We start from the raw sequence: 23,958 nt of genomic DNA, 5'->3' as shown, positions 1-23,958 counted from the left end.
GATTGCCTGAGCTCACAGGTTCGAGACCACGTCTCTAAAAATAGCTGGGCATTGTGGTGGGTACCTGTAGTCCCAGCTACTTGGGAGGTTGTGGCAAGAGAATCGCTTGAGCCCTAGAGTTTGAGGTTGCTGTGAGCTATGTGCCACAGCATGGCACTCTACCAAGGGTAACAAAGTGAGACTGTGTCTCAAGAAAAAGTGGTAGGCATATTCTAAGAATCTGAAGGGAGCCTTGGTAGTAGGAGCCAAATAAACAAGGGCAGGAGTGTGTTATAAGTTCAAACAGAAATAGAACAAGAACTGTGTTGAGCTTTTAATTCTATGTGAAGAACTTTGGATTTTATTTAGAATGAGAGGAGCAGTCTAGGGCATTAAGCAGTGGCGTAACACAATATGGCTTTTCTTGTTAAATATCAGGCTTGATTAGTAGACTGTAGGGGGTGGGGGTGGAAGCCCAGAAATAGTTAAAATGTTGTGGTAACCCTTGTGAAAGATGATGTTGGCTTAGTCCAAGGTGATGTCTAGGGGTGTTAGGGGAAACAATTGTATTCTGGATATATTTTGAAGGTATAACTGGTAAAAATTGCTAATAGATTAGATGTGAAATGTGAGGGATAGGTCAAAATCAAGGTTTTTTAAAGATGGAATTGCCATTTACTGAGATAGGGTGGTGCCATCTTGTGGAGTGAAAATCAAGAATTTGGTTTTAGAATATTAAGTATGAGGAGTAGGTGCCAGTCCCATATACCGGAGGTGGCAGGTTCAAACCTGCCCCTGGCCAAAAAAAACTGCAAAAAAAAAAAAAAGAATATTAAGTATGAGGGCAGTGCCTGTGGCTCAGTTGGTAGGGCACTGGCCCCATACCGAGGGTGGCAAGTTCGAACCTGGCCCCGGCCAAAACTGCAACAATTAAAAAAAAAAAAATAGATAGGCATTGTGGCCGGTGCCTGTAGTCCTAGCTATTTGGGAGGCCAAGGCAAGAGAATCGCCTAAGCCCAGGAGTTGGAGGTTGCTGTGAGCTGTGATGCAGCACACTACCAAGGACGATAAAAAAAAAAAAAAAGAATATTAAGTATGAGATGCCCAAGAAACACATCTGAAGATGTAGAGCAGGTGAATGGCTCTATGAGTCTCAAAGTCAGAGAAGTGTTTAAAGCTATTGATTTGGATGAGATTAGCTAGACAGTGACTAGAATAATATGGAAATATCTATTTCACGAAGAGAATTAAACACTGAAGAATGAAAGTGGGAGTTTAACATCTAATCATCAGTGAATCGGTGAATGTGTTAGAAACTGAACTCAAGTTTCCTGCTTCCACTTACAGAGCTGGTCATGATGTCCTAGTCCAATGTACATTTATATCACCTTGAAGGTGTAAAACCTTAGAGCAGTGATTCTCAAACTTCCTAATGCCACGGCCCTTTAATGTAATTCCTGTGGGTCGTGACCCACAGGTTGAGAACCACTGCCTTAGAGTATACTTCTCTGGGGAAAGATTCATTGTTCACCTACTCAGGTACAGGTGCCCGTCTCAATGATGTGCACTGTCTTCTGTCTTCTAGTCTTACCTACTTTTTTTAGTGTCTTTTTCCAATTCGCCATTCGATTTTTTTTTTTTTTTTTTTGAGACAGAACCTCAAGCTGTTGTCTTGGGTAGAGAGCTGTGGCATCACAGCTCACAGCAACCTCCAACTCCTGGGCTCAAGCAATTTTCCTGATCTCCGCCTCCCAAGTAGCTGGGACTACAGGTGCCGGCCACAATGCCCGGCTATTTTTTGGTTGCAGCCATCATTGTTGTTTGGCAGGACCGGGCTGGATTTGAACCCACCAGCTCAGGTGTATGTGGGTGATGCCTTAGCCACTTGAGCCACAGGTGCCGAGCCCAATTTTCCATTCTAATTGGCTTATCTCATCTGCCTTGATGATATGCATCTCCTTCTTTACCTACTGGGTCATTGTCTTTAGCTATTGAATATTCAAAGAACACTGGATACCTTCCTTGAGGGGGTACCTAGTTGAGGAGGTGAGTCAAAAGAAAAATAAGATGATGAATATATGCAGTTACTCATTCACAGTTGTATAAAGCACAGAGAATGAGTTTCAGACTTGGAGAGGTGTGTGAACATGGATACTAAGGGGCAGCTAGGACATTAGGGACCAGCACAAAGCCAAGTGAGAATAAACAAGAAAGATTTCACAAAGAACGTGAATCTTTGAAGAGAGCAAGGTACATTTTTCAGAAGGTAAACTTTCACTTCCAGATAAAACAAAGGTTGCGGTTGTAAGAGGAAAGCAAATGGATAAATATTTTGGAAAAAGATGTATTGGAAAGTCTTGAAGCAAACATGTATGTGTTCTAGGATATTTTGAGATACCTTGAATAGGTCATGTAAAGGAGAGGGACATGATTAAAATGTGTAGTTTTAAGATAATGACTCTTTTTGTCCTTAGAGGTAAATTTATGAAACACAAGAACATTTACAGATATGGGAACTGAGAAGTCAGTTCTTAGTCATACATGTATGAAAAGAACATAATATAGGCCCTTAGCATTTTGTAAAAGTCTAATATTCTCTCTAAAAGAATTCAAGTTAAACCACAAAGACTAGCTTCTACAAATCAAAGAGTAAATATTACTAACTGTTATTACTAAAGATTTTTGCAAAGTTCATGGCATCTCAGGGAAATTTGAAGCCCTTCATACACCTAAATTCTTAGCAGTCACCTCCGTTTCAGCAGCGACTTAGCTATGGTATTTGTTTGCTTCTGTTGAAAGAGTTTTGGAAAACACCTTCCTCACAGGAGAGTCACAGAAGTTGACACTAGATTCATTTGTTCTAAAATACCCTCATTTTAGTGGTTAAGTAAATGAAAGTCATTTACATAAAAGCATAGCTACATAGGTCAGAATCATACCATAGATTTAAGCCTAATGATTGCTGTATTTAAGAGCTATGTTGCCATCCCAGAAAAGCTTTAAAGCAAGAGTGAGGAGTACTGGACCTGATGGTATTCAAAAACATCTTATGACTGATGTTGTTAACTGTCATCCTGCACTATGATAAGGACTCTGGGATAGTTTTCCCAAATGGGCAGTCTTGACCTGTGTGTGTGTGTGTTATTAGGACTCGGGTCATCTAAAAGTTCTCATGTAAAAGTCCTTTCTAGGTTGCCCCCAAGGCAGGGGCATCAACTTACCAGGCTCCACTTTGCACCTAAACCTCACTCTCCAACACTGCAATGTGATCCTTCAGGGCCTTTTGATGAGGAATTTGGCTGCAGACAATAGTATTTAAAAAGTCTTTCTGCCATGTTCAAAATAATTGGTTTAGGGGAGAAGAAAAACCATTCCGCTTTTGTTTGTGTGGGACTGGGTCTTGCTCTGTTGCCTGGGTGGAGAGCACTGGCATCGTCCTTTTAGCTCATGGCAATGAGCTCAGGTGATCGTCCTGCCTCACCCTCCTGAGCAGATGGGACTACAGGCACATACCACCATGCCTGGCTAACTTGTTAATCTTCATGCAGGGACTTGACTGCAATGTGTACAGCCATGTACCATGTAATATGAAAAACAGACACATGTCTGGCTGGATATTTTCCGGCCAGCTCTACACTTTTCTGTTCTGATAATTTTTTTAAAATCATTGTAGAGATGGGATTTCATTATGTTGCCCAAGCAGGTCTTAGATTCCTGAGCTAAAGTGTTCATCCCATTTGGGCATCCCAAAGTGCTAGAATTACTGAATCAGCGCGCCAGCCAAAGCTTTCTGTTAAGTGATAAGCCAATGTTATTTTGGGGGAGGACCACAGCAACCCCTAAAACCCATAGTCAAGCTCGTACCCAATACGTGCGATGGTAACACACTGTGTCAGAACTATATAGTAATAGCCCTCTATGCAAGTGCGTGGGGATTTGTGTTCTCTTGCCGCGTCTGTCCTGCTCTGGAGCACGGTGGAAGCAACACAAAACTTGGAAGAGAAAAAACCTGGCTTCAGTCTTAGCCTGGGTCACGGGACTGGTTGGACTTCATATGAAACAAATGGGGAGCAAAGAAATCACACAGAGCACGTCTTTACTTACAAGTCACCTTCTTTATGAACATCTTATTTCACACAAATGTTAATAGTGACGATGGCTACGACTTAGGTCCACGGAAACATAATGTTACCGCGCAACCTTTAAGGAATTTCACGCGCTAATCGCGGGCGACTGTCCACCGGCGCGCGCCGCCGCGTTAGCCCCACCCACTGAAGCCCCGCGTCTTTCTGATTGGTTCCACGGAGAGCGCTCGGTTGCCGTGGAGACCAAAACTATAGCAACTAGAAGGAGCCAAACTTGGTCGCCCGTCTGGTATCCCCGCCGGGTCTCGTGGCGACTGACTGCGCGCGGAGCCCATGGCGCTCCACGAGCTCTTCTCTCACCCTGTCGAGCGCGGCTACCGCGCCGGGCTCTGCTCCAAAGCCGCGCTCTTCCTGCTGCTGGCCGCCCTGCTCACCTACATCCCGCCGCTGCTGGTGGCCTTCCGGAGCCACGGTGAGCCTGCCCCGGCCCGGGCGCCCCACCGCTCCCCGCGGCCCGCTCGGCCCGCGCCGGCCCTGCTGACGGCGTCCCCACCGCCCTCTGTAACGCAGGGTTCTGGCTGAAGCGGAGCAGCTACGAGGAGCAGCCGACCGTGCGCTTCCAGCACCAGGCGCTGCTCGTGGCCCTGCTGGGACCCGAGCGTGGCGGGGTCCTCGCCTGGAGCACGTTCCCCGCCTTCAACCGGCTGCAGGGGGATCGCCTGCGCGTCCCGTTCGTGTCGGTGCGTGGTTTCCGCCTGGGCCTGGTTGTCCCCGGGGCTGAGCGGGGCTTGGGGGTGAGGGAGGGACGAGCGGCCCCGGGAGCCCGGCGTAGCTCCTAAGGACTCGGGAGCATGTATCCGCTGGATTTCCGAGGGAGCCGATCTGTTGTTCCATTCCGCTTCTCCTGCACACTCACAGCCCGGCGAAGTGAGCCATGGTGTCAGCGTGTGTGTCCTGACACAGAGGCCAGAAGTCTGGGGACAGACGACAAATTGTGAGGAACTAGACTAGAACCTATTTGTTGAAATTGTGTAAGTACATAGAAAACTAAGGGCATCCCATCCGTGGGCCTGGTCTCGAGGAAGGGCGAGTGTGAAAAGTCCCTTCAGGAGCCTTGAAGGCCGAGCGCTGTTCACATCAGTAGCCCGACGGTGTCGCTGCGTTGCCACATCCCAGCACAGCAGGAAAGGAAGGGGCAGGTGTTCATTTGTGGACCTGAGTGTGCGACGCGCGCCTCCCTGGGCTGCTCGTATTAGATGCTGGGCCATCCTGCAGCTGTCCGGGAGGAAGTTGAAGAGTTTCATTAAGACAGTTTAGGGTAAGCGAATGCGTCCTTTACAGTCACCCCTCTGCACTCATTTCCTGAAAACATTTTATTTCAGAAGTATGAAACTTCTGGTTTTCCTTTTTCCAGTGTTGAATCTCTTCACACATCTCTGGGACGATTGGCCTACATGCCAAACTTGTGCAGCTGGGAAAAAAGAAAAAAAAAAAAAACAAGACTTTTTCCAACAATTAAATAAAATAGTTAAAAATCTGTTTGATCATATGAATAACTATGAACAAAATGTAATACAGATTATTTGCATCTGATTGCTTTTAAATTTTTCTTATTTTTTCTGATTACAAAGGTACATGCTTATTATAAAAATATATTTAATTTTTTGTGACAGTATCTCACTCAGTTGCCCAGACTAGAGTGTCTTCGCAACCTCTTGGGTTCCCAAGTTGCTCGGACTACAGGCACCTGCCACAGTGCTGGCTAATTTTTCTATTTTTAGTACAGATGGGTCTGGCTCTTGCTCAGGCTGGTCTACAACTCCTGAGCTCAAGCAATCCACCTGCATCATCGTCCCAAAGTGCTAGGGTTACAGGGGTGAGTCCCCATGCCTAGCTATTATAAAATTTTAAAGTTACAAGTACACATGACAGAAAATTAAAGGCTCAGTTTGGCACATTTGTCAGAACTCATTGATCAGCCTTCCTTTTTTGAGATCTGCAAAGTATTTCATGATGTAAGGCAACTGTAATATATTTAATCTGTTTCCTATCGGTGGATATTTGATTTGGTTTGAGTTTTTCACAATTAGGAATAATGTATTTCAATGAACAAGATTTTGACTAAATTTTATACCTCTAAACATCAAATTATGAGGAACTAGAATAAAAGCTGTTTGTTGCGATTGTGTAAGTACATAGAAAATTAAGCAAGCACATAAAATAATTATTAGCTGCCAGGAAATAGAAAGTAAGAAAAAATGAGAAAGGAAAAGTAATCAAAGTTGTGAATAGGATTTACATACTTCTAATCACAGAATATTGACTAATGAAATGAGAGTTTAACTGTATTGGGGGGATGAGAAAGGTTTGCATGGGTGTGGTGGGGACAGAAAATGCCAAATCTTCATCTTTCCTTGTGACAAATGAATAGAGAATACATAAGACTGAGACCTTGAGAAGTACCAATGCAAATTTTATTTAAAGACCTGGAGATATATTTCTAAATTATCAAGTAAATGATAAAAAATTTTTTTCCATGGAAGTTGCATGTTTTCTATAGCATTATTGAACTATTTGATTCTTGTAAAGATCCCAGGTCTTTTTTTCTTCTTGAAACGGAGTCTTACTTTGTTGCCCAGGCTAGGATGTAGTGGTATCAGCCTAACTTGCAGCAACTTCAAACTCCTGGGCTGAAGCGATCCTCCTGCGTCAGCTTCCAGAGTAACTGGGACTACGGTTGCCTGCTATGACACCTGGCTAATTTTTCTATTTTTAGTAGAGATAGGTCTCATTCTTGTTCAGGCAGGTGGAATTCCTGAGCTCAAGGGATTCTGCTGCCTTGGCCTCCCAGAGTGCTAGGGATATAAGTATGAGCCACTATTCCCATCCCTATCTTTTAAATTGATATTAAAAATAGAATGGAACAGGGTGGCGCCTGTGGTTCAGTGAGTAGGGCGCCGGCCCCATATACCGAGGGTGGCAGGTTCAAACCCAACCCCGGCTGAACTGCAACCAAAAAATAGCCGGGCATTGTGGCAGGCACCTGTAGTCCCAGCTGCTCAGGAGGCTGAGGCAGGAGAATCGCTGAAGCCCAAGAGCTGGAGGTTGCTGTGAGTCCTGTGACGTCATGGCACCCTGCTGAGGGTGGTAAAGTGAGACTCTGTCTCTACAAAAAAAAAAAAAAGATAGAATGGAACAGAAACATGTCTTTGAATTGCTCGTCACTAATCATTACATGTTATCTTTTTTTTTCTCTTATTTGAGGTTATAATGTCTCTGTATAGAAGAGTGGCTAGGTGAGAGGCCACTGTCATGATTGACTTAACCTTATCACTGTGCTTCTTGTGTTCCATTTATGTGTATTTCTTATCAAAAGTGAAAACAAAAGTTTTTTTTTAATTCTAAACACAAAAAAATTGTTAGTTTTTACTTTAGTGTAGCATTCCATTTCGTGAATTTTTATTAGAAGTTTTGTTTTTCTTTGTAGTATTTAGATATTCCTTTCTATTATATAGACTTCTGATTATTTTAGTCTAAGAAATGATAATGAAAACAAGGATATAGCATTGGGTTTCGCTCACTGGTTCATTTTACTTCATTCACCTCATCTGTTTGACTCCCCAGTTGTACTAGTTTGCTTCTTATCTCTGTCACCAGAAACTGCTCTCTTTTTTCTTTCTTTCTTTCTTTTTTTTTTTTTCCAGAAACTACTCTCTTAAAAACACTGCATTCACCTTCCCCTGATTCTGGTGTGTGAGTTCCAAGCAAAGACTGCCTTGTACTTCAGATCACAAATTCTTTTTTATATTGGATTATTTTAAACTGTTCAGTAAAACCCAAAATATGGCTCCCTTTTCTTAGTCTTTTTTTCCTCCTTTCATTCTAGGCCAGTGGCTTTAAGTAATTTAAATTTTATGACCTCATCATCTACATGCAGTGGTATCCAACCTTTTGGCTTCTCTGAAGCACACTGGAAGAAGAGTTATCTTGGGCCACTCATTAAATACACAACAGTAACAAAAGCCCACGAGCAACAAAAACGGTCTGTGCATCATTTTCATGATATCTGATGCCACAGGTAAACGAAAAAGTCTTCACATTATCCATGTGTGACCTGCCAGCTGTGGGTTGGACACCCTGAGTCTTCCTCAGTAAATGATTTTCTTCCTTTCTGGCTGAACTCTTAGCTCGGGAATTGCTTAAAGTCATGAGATATCAAAACATCCGTTGGAATACACAATAGAACAAAAGACCTCAGCTACAGTCCAAAAGACATTTGGGTCTGTATTTATCAAAATTACAAGTCTGTGTTCCTGCTACTACTGCTGATAAGGTATCCTGAGGTTTCCATACACACATGAAATGGCGTATGTAAAACTTTGCTTCATGAGGCATGGAAACAGCAAAAGATTGCGGATAATCGACAGATCAACCAGAGACTCAGAGAAGTTGTGTGACATCTACCTGGTGGAATATTACATAGCTATTCTTTTGTAATGAGATATATCTCTATATACTGATGTGGAACCATCTTCAAAAGAAATTGATACACATATATAAAAAATTGTGTGTAGTATGCTTCCACTTCAATGAAAATAATACAAAACAATAACAAAAAGACTAAATGTAATAGGCACACAGGCACACACATCTATTTTTCTCCCTTTGGCTATCTCTGGAAGGCTGCAGAACAAATTGGCAACATTTATTGCTCCCAGGGAAGGACGTATTGGCTGAGATTAGGGTAGGAGAGAAACTTTGTCGTTATATACCCTTTTATAACTTTTAAATTTTATACCAATAATTAATACATATTTAAAATTCTTAAGTGTTAGTGGCATAGACTTTGAGAGGAAAAATTTAGAAAGTGCCTATGTTAAAAAAGACACCTCCAAAAAAGTAATAAAAATATTAAATAAAGTAAGTTTATGAAATGGTGTAGCTATTTTGGAAAACCATTTGGCAGTTCCTCAAAAAGTCAAACATAGAGTTATCATATGACCTGGCATTTCCACTCCTGTGAGAATTGAAGACATATTTCTGCACAAAAACCTGGGCACAAATGTTCATAGCAGCATTATTCACAATTGATACAGACCTTAAATAACTTGTGTCCATCAGTGGTTGAGTGGATAAACAAAGTGTGATATATCAATACAGCAGAATATTATTCTACCTTAAAAAGAAATGAATCAGGGCGGCGCCTGTGGCTCAGTGAGTAGGGCGCCGGCCCCATATGCCAAGGGTGGCGGGTTCAAACCCAGCCCCGGCCAAACTGCAACAACAAAAAAAAAATAGCCGGGCGTTGTGGTGGGCACCTGTAGTCCCAGCTGCTCGGGAGGCTGAGGCAAGAGAATCGCGTAAGCCCAAGAGTTAGAGGTTGCTGTGAGCCGTGTGACGCCACGGCACTCTACCCGAGGGTGGTACAGTGAGACTCTGTCTCTACAAAAAAAAAAAAAAAAGAAATGAATTAAATTATATTTTACAATATGCATGAACCGCCCCCCCCCCAAAAAAAACAAAACATTATGCTAGCTGAAGGAATCCAGCCACAAACCAGCACATACCCTATTTTCCACTGTGTGAAATGTCCAGAATAGGCATTTATTGAGATACAAAGTAGATAAGGGGTTACTTGGGGCTTGGGGAAGGGAGAAGAGATATGGGAGTGACTGCTAATGGATATGGGGTTTCATTTGGGGTGACGCAAAAGTTCTGAAATTGGCATTAGATAGTGGCAATGGTTGTGCATCTTTGCATATACTAAAATCTACTGGATAATACATATATATATATATATATATATATATATATATATATATATATATATATATATTTGTGTGTGTGTGGTTTTTGGCCAGGGCTGGGTTTGAACCCACCACCTCTGGCATATGGGGCTGGCGCCTTACTCCTTTGAGCCACAGGTGCCGCCCAACTGGATAATATTTTTTACAGGTGGATTTTATGATATGTAAATCCTGTCCCAATATGCAAAAGTACAGTAGGAAATAGCCTCGTAATATGCATACAAGCCATAAGTAGTAAAAATTACTGATTTATTATGCCTCAGGACTATGATAAACATCTTATTCTTATAAATTTAAATATCCTTTACATAGTATTTGGCCTGTAATAATCACTTGGTGTATCTTAGCTATTAAGTTTTTTTTTTTTTTTTTTGGTTTTTGGCCGGGGCTAGGTTTGAACCCACCACCTCTGGCATATGGGACCAGCGCCCTACTCCTTGAGCCACAGGCGCTGCCCCAGCTATTAAGTTTTTAAAGCCATATTATCTCCTTAATCCCCACAGTAACCCTAGCAGGTGGCAGTTATATCCCTATCCCCTATTTTACAGATGACGAAACAGGCTTAGAGACATGGAGTAATTTGCCCTAGCTTTCAACCAGAGTTTGGGCTGGAACTCAGTGTTTCTTGTGCCATAACTTAAAATCTCAACCCTTACTGTAACAAAATACTTTCATCTTCTAATTCTGAACATAAAGCCAAAGTAGCATCAGTCTGTCCAGGAAACTACTTGAAACAAAGGAAGCAGTGGTTTGGAATGGAGTTTTAAATAAAAGATGCGAGGTAGCTATACCCTTGCTAATTTGGAGGAGTACTGCGGAAATCACAAATGGACTGGCTTCTGCTTTGGTCAGCTCACCTTGTACAGCATTTCTAAAGTTCCTGTGCTTTCAATGCTTTAAAAGTTTGTTTGGTTTTTTGGTTTTTGGGTTTTGTTGGGTTTGTTTGTTTTTGAGACAAGATCTCTATCATCTTGGGTAAAGTGCCATGGCATCATAGCTCACAGCAACCTCAAACTCTTGGGCTCAAGCAGTCCTGTTGCCTCAGCCTTCTGAATAGCTGGGACTATAGGCAGGCACCTGTCACAGTACCTGGCTATTTCTAACTATTTTTGGATAGTTGAAAAATTTAGAGATGGGGTCTTGCTCTTGCTCAGGCTGTTCTGCAACTCCTGAGCTCAGGCGATCCACCTGCCTTGGCCTCTCAGAGTGCTAGGATTATAGGCATGAGCCACCATGTCCAGCCTAAAAGTCTGTTTTGACATGGCCCTTTGAGGCATGTGTACACCCAGAGAATATGGGGGCTGATGGCTATAGAAGGATGCCAGGGCATGAGTGTGTTAGATACCTGTTTTTTCTTATCTCTGAAATCTGAGTTTCAGGCTCACATGCTACCTTTTAGTAAGATTTTTTTTTTTTTTGAGACAGAATCTTACTATGCTACCTTTTAGCAAGTTTTTTTTTTTTTTTTTTTTGAGACAGAGTCTTACGTCGCCCTTGGTAGAGTGCTGTGGCATCACAGCTCACAACCTCAAACTCTTGGGCTTAAGCAATTCTCTTGCCTCAGCCTCCCAAGTAGCTGGGACTACAGGTGCCCGCCACAACGCCCAGCTATTCTTTGTTGAGGTTGTCATCGTTGTTTAGCTGGCCTGGGCCAGGTTCAAACCCACCAGCCTCGGTGTATGTGGCTGGCACTGAGCCAGCAAGAAGATTTCATCCACCCAACATCTTCTCTTTGCATTGATTTTTAAGTCTGGATATTTTAGTCCCAGAAAGAGGACCATATTGGAAGTCAAAAACTTAATCTCAAACCCTGTCTTCACTGCACTAGCTGTACCTCTGATAAATTCCCTAACCACCTTGTGCCTTGATTTTCTCATCTAACACCATGAGGGTAATACTGTCCTACCTCCCTCAGGCTTTGCATTTTTTGTAAGGATGAAGTGAAATGAGATTCTCTTTTTCCCACACTGTTTTGGACTCTAAATTCTTCTGGGAATTCACTCCCAAGAAGATAGGTGAGAAGTTTGATCTGTGCTTCCTGTCTCATCCTAAAGATCCAGAAGGCACAGATCAATTACAGCGGTAACTCAACATTGTGCTCCAAGTCTTCCCAGATGCCAACTGAAGAAAACTCGCAGGGGGACAGGGCAGTCCCTCTGACATCCTGTCATAGTTTTTTTTACATAATTGCCTCAGAAATATAATCATCAGCCTCAATAGCAGATATCCCTCCCCTCCACCTGGGAAGCTGGTGGGACAGAACAAGGAGACTACTGTCCAACAGAAGGAAGAAGGTGGGTTTCTCCAAGCAAGGCCTAGGGTAAGGATGTTATTGCCTATACAAAAAGAAGTGATCCAGAAGTTCTGAAAACTATAATCTCTTCATCTCCAGTACCCATATTAGCCTGAAATAGAACAAAACATTTCTTCCCCACATAATGGTAATGTTGGAAATCAAAATGAATCAGTGAGTGGGGGGTTCAGATGGGAATACCGTTGCACCATAGTAGAATCCTATAGGAACCTACAGTGAAAAGGATCAGTGGTAGAACAAGATCCAGAGTTGTGGGGAGGAGACTTGTGAGCAGTGATCAGCTTTCAGTGGCTGTCCTTTCCTGCTAGTCACTGTATATCCCTACACATGTTGTCTGTGTATACTGTCTCAAGCTGTAATTTGTCGTTCTCCCTCCTCAGTTCTTGGTCTGGTTTCCTTACTTTCTTCTGCATAATTTATCACATACCTGGTTTGCTGCTTTGCTGATTTTATTTAGCTTCCTTTTCATTTTATTGATTGGCACTAAAAGATGCATAAGGCTTCTGGGTCTTGACGTGAATGATGGCGGAGGTCTAACAATGAGAATCAGAAGCAAAGACACTGTGGTTTAAGAATGTATAAATACAACCTGGTGATTTTCTGTTGAGTTTGTTTGAGGACTCTGTGATGATTGGCATATATCTTTTTTTTTTTTAACAGTCTCAGTATTTCACCCTGGGTAGAGTGCCATGGCGTCACTGCTCACAGCAACCTCAAAAGCTCACAACCTCAAACTCTTGGGCTTAAGCGATTCTCTTGCCTCAGCCTTCCAAGTAGCTGGGACTACAGGTGCCCCCCACAATGCCTGGCTTATTTATTTTATTTTATTTTTTTTTTTTTTTGAGACAGAGTCTCACTATGTTGCCCTTGGTAGAGTGCTGTGGCGTCACAGCTCACAGCAACCTCAAACTCTTGGGCTTAAGCTATTCTCTTGCCTCAGTCTCCCAAGTAGCTGGGACTACAGGTGCCCACCACAATGCCCAGCTATTTTTTGGTTGTAATTATCGTTGTTTAGCAGGCCTGGGCAGGGCTTGAACCTGCCAGTCTCGGTGTATGTGGCTGGTGCCGTAACCACTGTGCTATGGGAGCCGAGCCGGCTATTCATTATTCTTGTTGTTGTTACAGTTATCATTGTTGTTTAGTAGGCCCAGGCCAGGTTTGAATCCACCAGCCCTGGTGCGTGTGGCCAGCGTCCTAACCACTGACCTACAGGCACCAAGCTTACATATCTCATTTTATCATCATAGCAATCGCTGATGTGCCTGCACTTGTCAGTTCCCAGAACTCTGGCCCCTTGTCCTACTGCTGTCCACCTGCCTCCATTCCAGCCACACTGGTCTTCTTGCTGTCCTTCCCTGACCCTTGTTGCTAAAAAGCCTTCCCTGCCCTCCACCTGTCCTCCCTCAGACTAACTTTCCTACTGCACCTGACACACTAAAAATAAGTATTTGGTTTCTTTGTCTACCTCAGCATCAGCAGCACTGCCATCGTGTCTACTGTCCCCCAGGGCACACGTGGTAAGCTCTCAGAGAGAGTTTCTGGAAGAACGAACTCAGATGTTGCGCATGACGAAACGGAGGCTTACAGAGATTAATTAACTTTCCCAAAGGCCCAAAGCTTCAAAGTAACAGAGCCAGGAACTGTTTCTCTAAGCCCAGAAGGCATTTATCGAATTATTCCTCTCTATTTGTTTTTTAGTCATAAAGGAGACCATATAAGTTGGCCTGAGCTCCCTTTAAAGTAATAAAGGGATGTTATCAGTTATTGCAACCATAAACCAAGACTGTTCCATATAAACTGGATTTATGGGCACTCTCGCTATAATAAACATAAATAATATGGTACTTTTTATTTTCTGTGTAGGCCTAGTATATAACCTTATCACTGAACATTTCCATATCAGATTCATAGAAATACCATATTACAGGGCAAAGAACCATTTCCTTCTTTAGGGGATTATATCTTAATATATACATTTTGCCTATTTCCATTTGTACTTTTAAGAGATTTTGGGAACATCAGAGAAGAGCTAGAAAAAGACAAAGCAGATGGAAATATGGTCTGTTAAAAAAAAAATTAAAGGTATTATTTCTCCCATTGGAGTAGAGAGGGGTATTTTATAAATAGTTTAAAAACCTGTGAAAGGTGGAAATTCACCCCTTAAGATAGAATTATATTGTTGCAGGAGAATTTATTCATTGTGGGGGTTTTCTTTTGTTCATTTGTTTTTTCTGAGACACAGTCTCACTATGTCGCCCTCAGTAGAGTGCTGTGGCATCACAGCAACCTCAAGCTTTGGGGCTTACGAGATGCTCTTGCCTCGGCCTCCCAAGTAGCTGGGACTACAGGCGCCCACCAGTAGTCCTGCTTCTTTGTTGTTGTTGTTGTTGTTGTCATTGCTATTTAGCTGGCCCGGGCCTGGTGTATGTGGCCACCAGCCCTGGTGTATGTGGCCAGTGCCCTAACCACTTAGCTATAGGTGCTAAGCCAGTTTGTTCATTTTTTTTTTTTTTTTTTTGTAGAGACAGAGTCTCACTTTATGGCCCTCAGTAGAGTGCCGTAGCCTCACACAGCTCACAGCAACCTCCACCTCCTGGGCTTAAGCGATTCTCTTGCCTCAGCCTCCCGAGTAGCTGGGACTACAGGCGCCCACCACAACGCCCAGCTATTTTTTGGTTGCAGTTCAGCCAGGGCCGGGTTTGAACCCGCCACCCTCGGTATATGGGGCCGGCACCTTACCGACTAAGCCACAGGCGCCGCCCCAGTTTGTTCATTTTTGAAGAAAAGATACTGCTAATGGAATAGGCTACCAGGATCAAGAGGGTGGTCCATGGCACAGCTCAGGGGGCAGGAGGGTAGAAAGAGGAGAAGCCCCTTGGGTGCTCATACCATATCCTCCTTCAGGTCCAGGTATCCATGATCAAGGGGACCAGCCCTTTTACCTTTGACTATGACCTCACTCGCATTATTGCTGCCTACCAGGAAAGGAACGGTGAGTCATGGGTGAGGAGAATTCAGCCACTACCCAAAGACTGTCTAGGCTCACAGAGGCAGCAGAAACAAACCAAACTGAAACCCTTGTCATAATCAAAATGTCAGAACTAGTGAATGCTCAGTGATGGGAGCAGAAAGACTGCCCAGAAGTTGTCCTTTCTGTCCCAATATTTAGACCTGCAGCACCTCTCACCCCTCCTATGGGCCAGCAGGTTAGTGGTGATTAATCGCCATATTTATCCCACCTCTTCCTTGACGAGTTTTCTTTTTTGTAAATGTAAAGCTAATTGAGTTTTTTTCCCAGAGAGAGAATAGAGAATGGGAGCAGCTCTCCCCACATTAGCAGTCTTGTAGGAGAAGGGAAGAGCCCAAGCTTCCCCCTGGAAGGCAGAGCAGAGTGTGTTCATTCCTTGCAGAGAGAGGCTGTCAGGCCCTTGCATGCATTTGAACACACATGTTTCCCAGGTGCGTGGTCAGAGGCTTTCCCTAAAGACTCTTTTTTTTTTTTTTTGTAGAGACAGAGTTTCACTTTATTGCCCTCAGTAGAGTGCCGTGGCCTCACACAGCTCACAGCAACCTCCAACTCCTGGGCTTAGGCCATTCTCCTGCCTCAGCCTCCCGAGTAGCTGGGACTACAGGCGCCCGCCACAACACCCGGCTATTTTTTGATTGCAGTTTAGCCGGGGCCGGGTTTGAACCCACCACTCTCGGTATATGGGGCCGGTGTCCTACTCACTGAGCCACAGGCGCCGCCCTCCCTAAAGACTCTTAAACTGTTACTGGCAACTGGATATCACGGACAGTGCACACAGACATTTCAGGAGGAGGACCGCAATTCCAGTGTTGCTTACTGAATTTCTGTAATACACTCACAGCATTAATGCAGTAATAGAGGACATTTTGAAGCAAAACTATAAAACATTGGCCTACAGATCAACTTTTAAAAAATTATTTCTTTTGGCTTGGCACCCATAGCACAGTGGTTATGTTGCCAGCCACATGCACTTAGGCTGGCGAGTTCGAGCCCAGGCCAGGCCAGCTAAACAACAATGACAACTGCAACAAAAAATAGCTGGGCATTATGGCAGGTGCCATAGTCCCAGCTACTTGGGAGGCTAAGGCAAGAGAATCACGTAAGCCCAAGAGTTTGAGGTTGCTGTGAGCTGTGATACCACAGCACTTTATCAAGGGTGACACAGTGAGACTCTGTCTCAAAAAAACAACTTTCACTTTTTGTCCACATGCAGTACTTTTTATACAAGCATCATAGTGTAGAAAGAGTTGAATTCCAATTATTTTTATTGATTTCACTGTGTATTTTCCCACATAGCTATGAAGTTCCAATATTATTCTTAGTGGCAGTGTAGTACTCCTCCAGCAAATATAGAAGAAGCTGTTTCTAACTTTTTGACAATTTTTAACTTAAGTAGCTTGACAAGGATTTTACTGAAGTATTTTATTTAACAAATAATGTGTGCTCAACTTTACAGGTCTGATTTCTTTTTCCTTGTGAATGATTTCTTTCAGTTCTGAACCACAGGCTGTCCCACAGGAGTTAAAGCATCTTTCCAGCCCTGGGCTGGGAGGGGACAGGGCCAGCCTGGTTAGTGGTTAATGATTGCCCTGCAGTTACCACCACTCTGAACCCCATCTGGCTGGTGGGCAGGGCCGCTGACACCCTCTTTGTGATTAATGCTGTCATCCCATACCCTGTGAAAGTCATTTCATATTCTTTCTGAGAAAGAGTTGATAGTAGCTCAGTTTCCAAAAAGTAATTACTCCTCAGTTGTCCCACATAGGAGCAGAGGTGGGAAGCTTTAGATTAGAAATCACTGTAGTGTTGTAGCGCCACACAAATGACTGTGTCTGTCATTCATACTGGAAAGAAAATTTTTTCCATATTTCTTTCTAAGAAATTCCTCTAGCTGAGAATCCTCCATATTTCAGTCTTAGTCATATATCATCCCTTTTACCTTAATGGTATTTTAAACTTTCTTGCCATGTTCTGTGTGACCTAAATCATGGCTTAACTGCTTTGTATCAAGTAGTAAGAAACGAAGTCAACACTACAGAGAAACAAAGAAAAGAGAGGACATTTTATTGGGGTCTTAGCAATTGCAATTTGGGAGATACAAATCTAGCAAGCAGCTGAATTATGTGCCGTCCAGGTGCAGTTAGGCAGAGAGTTGTGAGGGCTATTGTGCATTTCTGCATCTAGAAGGTTTTACCATAGTACATGATGGATGAGAGCTGGTTAATGGCTTCGGATGTCTCTAGCTGATGATAAATCTAGTATTTCAGTGTAGCTGTTCCCCCCAGGAGATTGGTGATCAGGTACAGTATATACAGTCCAAATCAAATGCAACTGGTTTGACAATCTGGTCAAGTTAATAAACCCAATTTCATCTAGGTGTCTTAAGTGACAGCAGTTCAACTCCTTCTCCCTCCCTGCTCCTTTTCAGAAATCTTAAACACAACCGTGTCCAATTTAGATTTTCTTTTCACATTTAGAGCATGTAATTTCTGACTCCTTTAACTGTCTCTACTTATAAACTAGGATTCTGGGAAATGATAAAGTTTGCCTGGATCCAATATGTCAGTATCCTGCTCATCTTCCTCTGGGTGTTTGAAAGAATCAAGATATTGTTAATAATCCCTGCAACAATAATGCCCCGTGAAGTGTATAAGGAGCACTTACTCTAAGAAGAGCATTTCTGAAGACTTAGCAGGACCAAGGCTAACTCACTGGGGTCTTCTGAGAATTGCCGTCTTGCCAGGTGTCTGTAGAGCACAGTGGACACATGTGGGCTTCAGTATTTTTCCTTCAGAGACAAATCAATTCTTTCCAATTCTGCTCTACATAAATCCAGTATCTTCTAAGCACCCACAAAGCCATTAGGAAGTAATTTGTGAAAAAGGTCTAAGGGATCTTTGGAGGTATAAGTCAGATTTGTTTATTTTTGTTTAGGTTTTTTTTATTCTTTGTTTTTTTTTTAGCCTTCAATTTCAGAAGAAAATTACAGTTAGTTCAGACATCTTGGAACGAGTCCCATCTCTGTCCAGGAGAGACTTTTTCTCCCTTGAACTTAGAAACACACTGTGCATTTCTTTTTACTTTTTTTTTTTATTAGAGACAGAGTCTCACTTTGTCACCCTCAGTAGAGTGCTATGGTGTCACAGCAACCTCCAGCTCTTGGGCTTAGGAAATTCTCTTGCCTCAGCCTCCTGAGTAGCTGGGACTCCAGGTGCCCACCACAACGCCCGGCTAGTTTTTGTTGCAGTTTGACCGGGGCCGGGTTTGAACCTGCAACCCTTGGTATATGGGGCTGGCGCCCTACTCACTGAGCCACAGGTGCCGCCCCACACTGTGCATTTCTTCACCCTGCTGTGAACCACGGTTTGCTCTTTTCAGGGCTCTGTGACAAATAGTAACATCACTAGCACTTGCCACTCCTGGGCATCTCCATGTCCCTCTCAGAGCTTTGATTTCCAGAGCTGAGGCCTTTCACTGCAGAGGTGGAAGGGGAGGCACAAGGGCCACTTGGCTCCTGTGTGAGGGTGAGCGCCTGAAGGACACGGGGACCATCCACCTGCCCTGGCTCTAAACGACAGTCCTCTGTCATCAGCTCGGCTGCACAGCCCTTTCTCCCTGCCCCATTGTGGCTGGCTCCTTGTCCTGCCTCTTGGCCTCTGTCTGTGCCCCTGGAATGGCAGGCTGAAGTCGGAAGGGCTATTTCAGTGGCAACCTCCTCAGCAGGGCTGGGGGATACAGGATTATACCATCAGGTTCTCTCTGACACCCAGCAGCCTGGACATATGCCACTGTTCTGCCATGACAGCCGTCCCCCTTCCTGTGAAGGACAGGGTGACCAAAGGTTGTTGGTATTGGCTCCCAGTGCCTGACAACCCCCAGTTTATTTGGAGGGCTGGGGGTAAGGCCAGAGACTTGGATTTCCCTTGACTAAGCATCAGGGTGCCCACCAGAGTGGGCAGATTTGGGAAGGACACAAGAAGCAGTGAGGGAGTAGAGAGGATGGCAGCCCGGGCAGTCGGGCCCAGCCTGGCCACGAGCTGAATGACCAGCAGTCCAGCCGGGTAACCCTCGTGGCCAAGCAAGACCGAGTGTTCCTCCCCATTCTCCTGAGGACAGGTGCAGTCTCCCCAGGGACAGATGGTACTGGAAGGATGTAGCCCCTGTGGTCCATGCCTCATGCCCATCACACATACCTCTCAGTGTGTGCCTCAGTTTACCTTGGAGATCAGTTCTTATTTCCAAAGCACCTTTCCTTTCAGACTGACCAAAATAAGAGTTTGGGAATCAAAGCTACTTTGAAGTATTCAGATAGAAAATTTCTCTATCACTGACACCTCACACATGCCTTACAGCTGTTCATATGCTGAAATTTTCTCCTTGGGATTTTTCTTTCTTTTTTTTTGAGACAGTCTCACTATGTCACCCTCTGTAGAGTGCAGTGCCGTCACAGCTCACAGCAACCTCAAACTCCTGGGCTTAAGCGATTCTCTCTCCTCAGCCTCCCACGTAGCTGGGACTACAGGAACCCACCACAATGCTGGCTATTTTTGGTTGCAGTTGTCATTGTTTAGCAGGCCCAGGCTGGCTCGAACCCACCAGCCTCAGTATATGTGGCTGGCACCCTACTCACTGAGCTACCAGTGCCGAGCCTCTTCTTGAGATTTAAATGAAGAAAGTTTTCTGGTTTAAAACTCCAAAAGTTAATGAAATATGGAAAGATGGCTAATGATACATATAAACATGGCTTTGCAGTTTATTAAATTATTCTGATATAAAATCTGTGTAAAGAGCCCATGACATTTTTTTTTTTTTTTTTTGTAGAGACAGAGTCTCACTGTACCGCCCTCGGATAGAGTGCCGTGGCGTCACACAGCTCACAGCAACCTCCAACTCCTGGGCTTACGCGATTCTCTTGCCTCAGCCTCCCGAGTAGCTGGGACTACAGGCGCCCGCCACAACACCCGGCTATTTTTCTGTTGCAGTTTGGCTGGGGCTGGGTCTGAACCCGCCATCCTCGGCATATGGGGCCGGCGCCCTACTCACTGAGCCACAGGTGCCGCCGGAGCCCATGACATTTTGTAAATTTCTAATTAAAATGTTGAAATGGAAGTGGGCATGTTGATTTTTGGAGTGGAAGGATTTGGAGGTGGGAAGAATGGGGAAAGTAGAGGCTGTGTACATCTCTCTGAGTTACTCACAGGCTGCCTTACTTTGTCAAGGTTCTGCTCAAAGACCTTTAAGCAGTTATTAGCTCTTTGGGGCAAGTCCCCTGGTCTGAGCCTAGGTATATGTTTTTTGTTGAATGTACATTTCATGCAGAATATGGGGGCTGGAAAATTATGTGTTTCTGGTGATGATTAAATTATGTATAGACCAAATGTTGGTAACTTCTTCTTTTTTTTTTTTTTCTCATTAAACTTTGTTTTAATGGGTCTCAAAATTCTGTGACAGATTTTTGGTCATGTTGTTTCCATTAAAAAGTACTGATTTTAAAAACTAATAACTTAAAACTGCCACACAAAAAGAAACAAATGGTCCACAAAACATTCTCCTTTCCTTCTGAAGGTTTTACAATGCATTATTATCATTAACCAGTCTTTTACTATTAAACTTAAATGACCAATTGAAACAAACAGTTCTGAGACCGATCTTCCACCACTGATTAAGACCGGGGTGGCAGATAGTAGAGATAATGTTCGTTTAGCCTTCTGAGCTTTCTGGGTAGACTTGGTGACCTTGCCAGCTCCAGCAGCCTCCCTGTCCACTACTTTGATGACACCAACAGCAACTGTCTGTCTCATGTCACGAACAGCGAAACGACCCAGAGGAGGATAATCTGAGAAGCTCTCAACACACATGGGTTTGCCAGGAACCATATCGACGATGGCGGTGTCACCAGATTTCAGGAATTTAGGGCCATCTTCCAGCTTTTTACCAGAGCAGCGGTCGATCTTTTCCTTCAGCTCAGCAAACTTGCAGGCAATGTGAGCTGTGCGACAATCCAGTACAGGAGCATAGCCAGCACTAATTTGGCCTGGATGGTTCAGGATAATCACCTGAGCAGTGAAGCCAGCTGCTTCCATTGGTGGGTCATTTTTGCTATCACCAGCAACATTGCCACGACGAACATCTTGACATTGAAGCCCACGTTGTCTCCTGGAAGAGCTTCACTCAAAGCTTCATGGTGCATTTCAACAGACTTTACTTCAGTTGTAACATTAACTGGAGCAAAGGTGACCACCATGCCAGGTTTGAGAACACACCAGTCTCCACTCGGCCCACAGGGACAGTACCAATACCACCAATTTTGTAGACATCCTGCAGAGGCAGACATAAGGGCTTGTCAGTTGCACGAGTTGGTGGCAGAATGCAATCCAGAGCTTCAAGCAGTGTGGTTCCACTGGCATTGACATCCTTCCGGGTGACTTTCCATCCCTTGAACCAAGGCATGTTTGCACTTGGCTCCAACATGTTGTCACCATTCCAACCAGAAATTGGCACGAATGCTACTGTGTCAGGGTTGTAGCCAATTTTCTTAATGTAAGTGCTGACTTCTTTAACGATTTCCTCGTATCTCTTCTGGCTGTAGGGCGGCTCAGTGGAATCCATCTTGTTAACGCCAACAATTAGTTGTTTCACACCTCGTGTGTAAGCCAGAAGGGCATGCGCACGGGTCTGCCCATGCTTTGAGATACCAGCTTCAAATTCACCAACACCAGTAGCAACAATCAGGACAGCACAGTCAGCCTGAGATGAGCCTGTGATCATGATTTTGATAAAGTCTCTGTGTCCTGGGGCATCAATGATAGTAACATAGTATTTGCTGGTCTCAAATTTCCACAGGGAGATATCAATGGTGATACCACACTCACGTTCAGCCTTCAGTTTATCCAAGACCCACGCGTACTTGAAGGAGCCCTTTCCCATCTCAGCAGCCTCTTTCTCAAATTTTTCAATGGTTCTCTTGTCAATGCCACCACATTTGTAGATCAGATGGCCAGTAGTGGTGGACTTTCCCGAATCTACGTGTCCAATGACGACGATGTTGATATGAGTCTTTTCCTTCCCCATTTTGGATCATATGGGCGGTTTTCACAACACCTGTGTTCTGGTGGCAAACCCGTTGCGAAAAAGCCAAATGTTGGTAACTTCTGAAGTGAATCAAATACCATAGTTACAACAGGAAAAATCAGGCGTCCTCAAACGTTATAAACAGGAGTCCAATTTACTGTCCCTCAGACCATTGGAGGGCTGGACTATAGTTTAAAAAAAAATATGAACAAATTCCTGTGCACACTGCACATATCTTATTTTGAAGTAAAAAGCAAAATGGGAACAAATACAATTCACACCGCTTCATCTGGCCCCCGGGCCGCAGTTTGAGGATGCTTGGGAAAAATGATGAGAAATACAGAATACAGGATTTCATCAACTAACTAGGGTTTGAAATAATTACTTTGAGGGAAGAGATCTTTAATTATGCCATCTGATTTTTGCCTGCTTAAATTAGGGACTCCCTAATGTCCCACTTAGGGACCATCACATAGTGTCCATAATGCAACTCTATTTTGTTTTATACAGATGAAGGTCTCACTAAATCCCCCACTGGAGTGCAGTAGCATCATCACAACTTGCAGTGACCTCATATTCCTGGGTGCAACCTATCCTCCTGCCTTAGCCTCCCGAGTAGCAGGGACTACAGGTGTGCAACACCATAATTTTTCCTTTTTATTTTTGTAGAGCTGGGGTTTGACTCCCACTCAGGCTGGTCTTGAACTCCTGACCTCTAGTGATCCTCCCATTTCAGTCTCTCAAAGTGCTAGGATTACAGGTGTGAGCCACCACACAGGGCCTTTTTCTTTTTTTTTCAGAGACAGGGTCTCTGTTATACAGGTTGGTCTCCTGGGCTCAGGGGAACCTCATCCTTATCGATAACTTGGGTTACAGGCGTGAGTCATGGACTCTTTCTTTCTGTTTTCTGTTACTTCTCTCTCCTTCTTCCCTGTCATGCCCCCCCCCCCAATCTCCTCTTCTTTATGTGTGTGCTATATAAAAGAGGTTTTGAATCTTTCTGACCAGGTAAGTTCTAAGTATCTATTGAGAAAAATGTACAAATTACACAAAAACCTAAAGAAAATAACAGTTCTTTGCAAATCCACTACCCAGAAGCTATCATGGCTGTCCTTCTGGCACACATCTTTCTAATCTTTTGGGTTCTTTCTAATTCTTTTAGTGTCATGAATGACCTTGTATGACCCTTGTGTATAAATCCTTCTTGCTGGTTTATTTCTTTTAGGTAGATTCTAGAAAGGAGTTGCCAATTCAAAAAGCTGATGACCATGGTCAAGATGTTAATTCATCCTGCCAAACCACACCCAGGAAAAAAGACTAGCAGTGTGATTTCCTGTTTCAGATCCTCATGGATTACCAAAGGTCAGAATGCTCTTATTCTTTGCCCATGCCTGGGCCCTGCCCTGTTAACTGTGAGAGGAAAGAAACACCTGTTTTTTATTTGTTGCGCCCTATCCTGTATTGACCCTGACCTGCTATCAAGAGGGCCCCTCTGGGTTTGTGCTAGGGCAGGGAGGGGGCAGGACGAGGACTCAGCTGCATGTCCAGCTCCTCAAGGCCCCTTGGTGTCTCAGCCCCTCCCAGGAGGCAGCTTGGGCCCCCGCTGGCATAAAGGTGCTGGGTTTGGTTGGGGCTGAGGCTGAGGGCTTGGGACCACGCGTAGATTGCAAATCA

General features: G+C 44.0%; 2 pseudogenes across 2 annotated transcripts in view; one reads left to right on the top strand and one right to left on the bottom strand.

Annotated features, from left to right (window-relative positions):
• Window positions 1-4,318: 4,318 nt before the first annotated feature.
• The window catches only part of LOC128597629 (transmembrane protein 231-like), a 56,904-nt pseudogene continuing 37,264 nt past the window's right edge, over window positions 4,319-23,958 (top strand). Inside the window, exons 1-2 of the transcript XR_008383303.1 lie at window positions 4,319-4,536; window positions 4,635-4,804. The product of XR_008383303.1 is annotated as a transmembrane protein 231-like (transcript). The remainder of the gene's footprint in view (window positions 4,537-4,634; window positions 4,805-23,958) is intronic.
• Window positions 20,613-22,343, bottom strand: LOC128597531 (elongation factor 1-alpha 1-like; annotated as a pseudogene). Its single transcript, XR_008383270.1, has one exon. The product of XR_008383270.1 is annotated as an elongation factor 1-alpha 1-like (transcript).

Source organism: Nycticebus coucang, chromosome 2 (genome assembly GCF_027406575.1).
Source record: "Nycticebus coucang isolate mNycCou1 chromosome 2, mNycCou1.pri, whole genome shotgun sequence".
Taxonomy (NCBI): Eukaryota; Metazoa; Chordata; class Mammalia; order Primates; family Lorisidae; genus Nycticebus; species Nycticebus coucang.
This window is presented reverse-complemented; position numbering and strand designations above follow the sequence as displayed.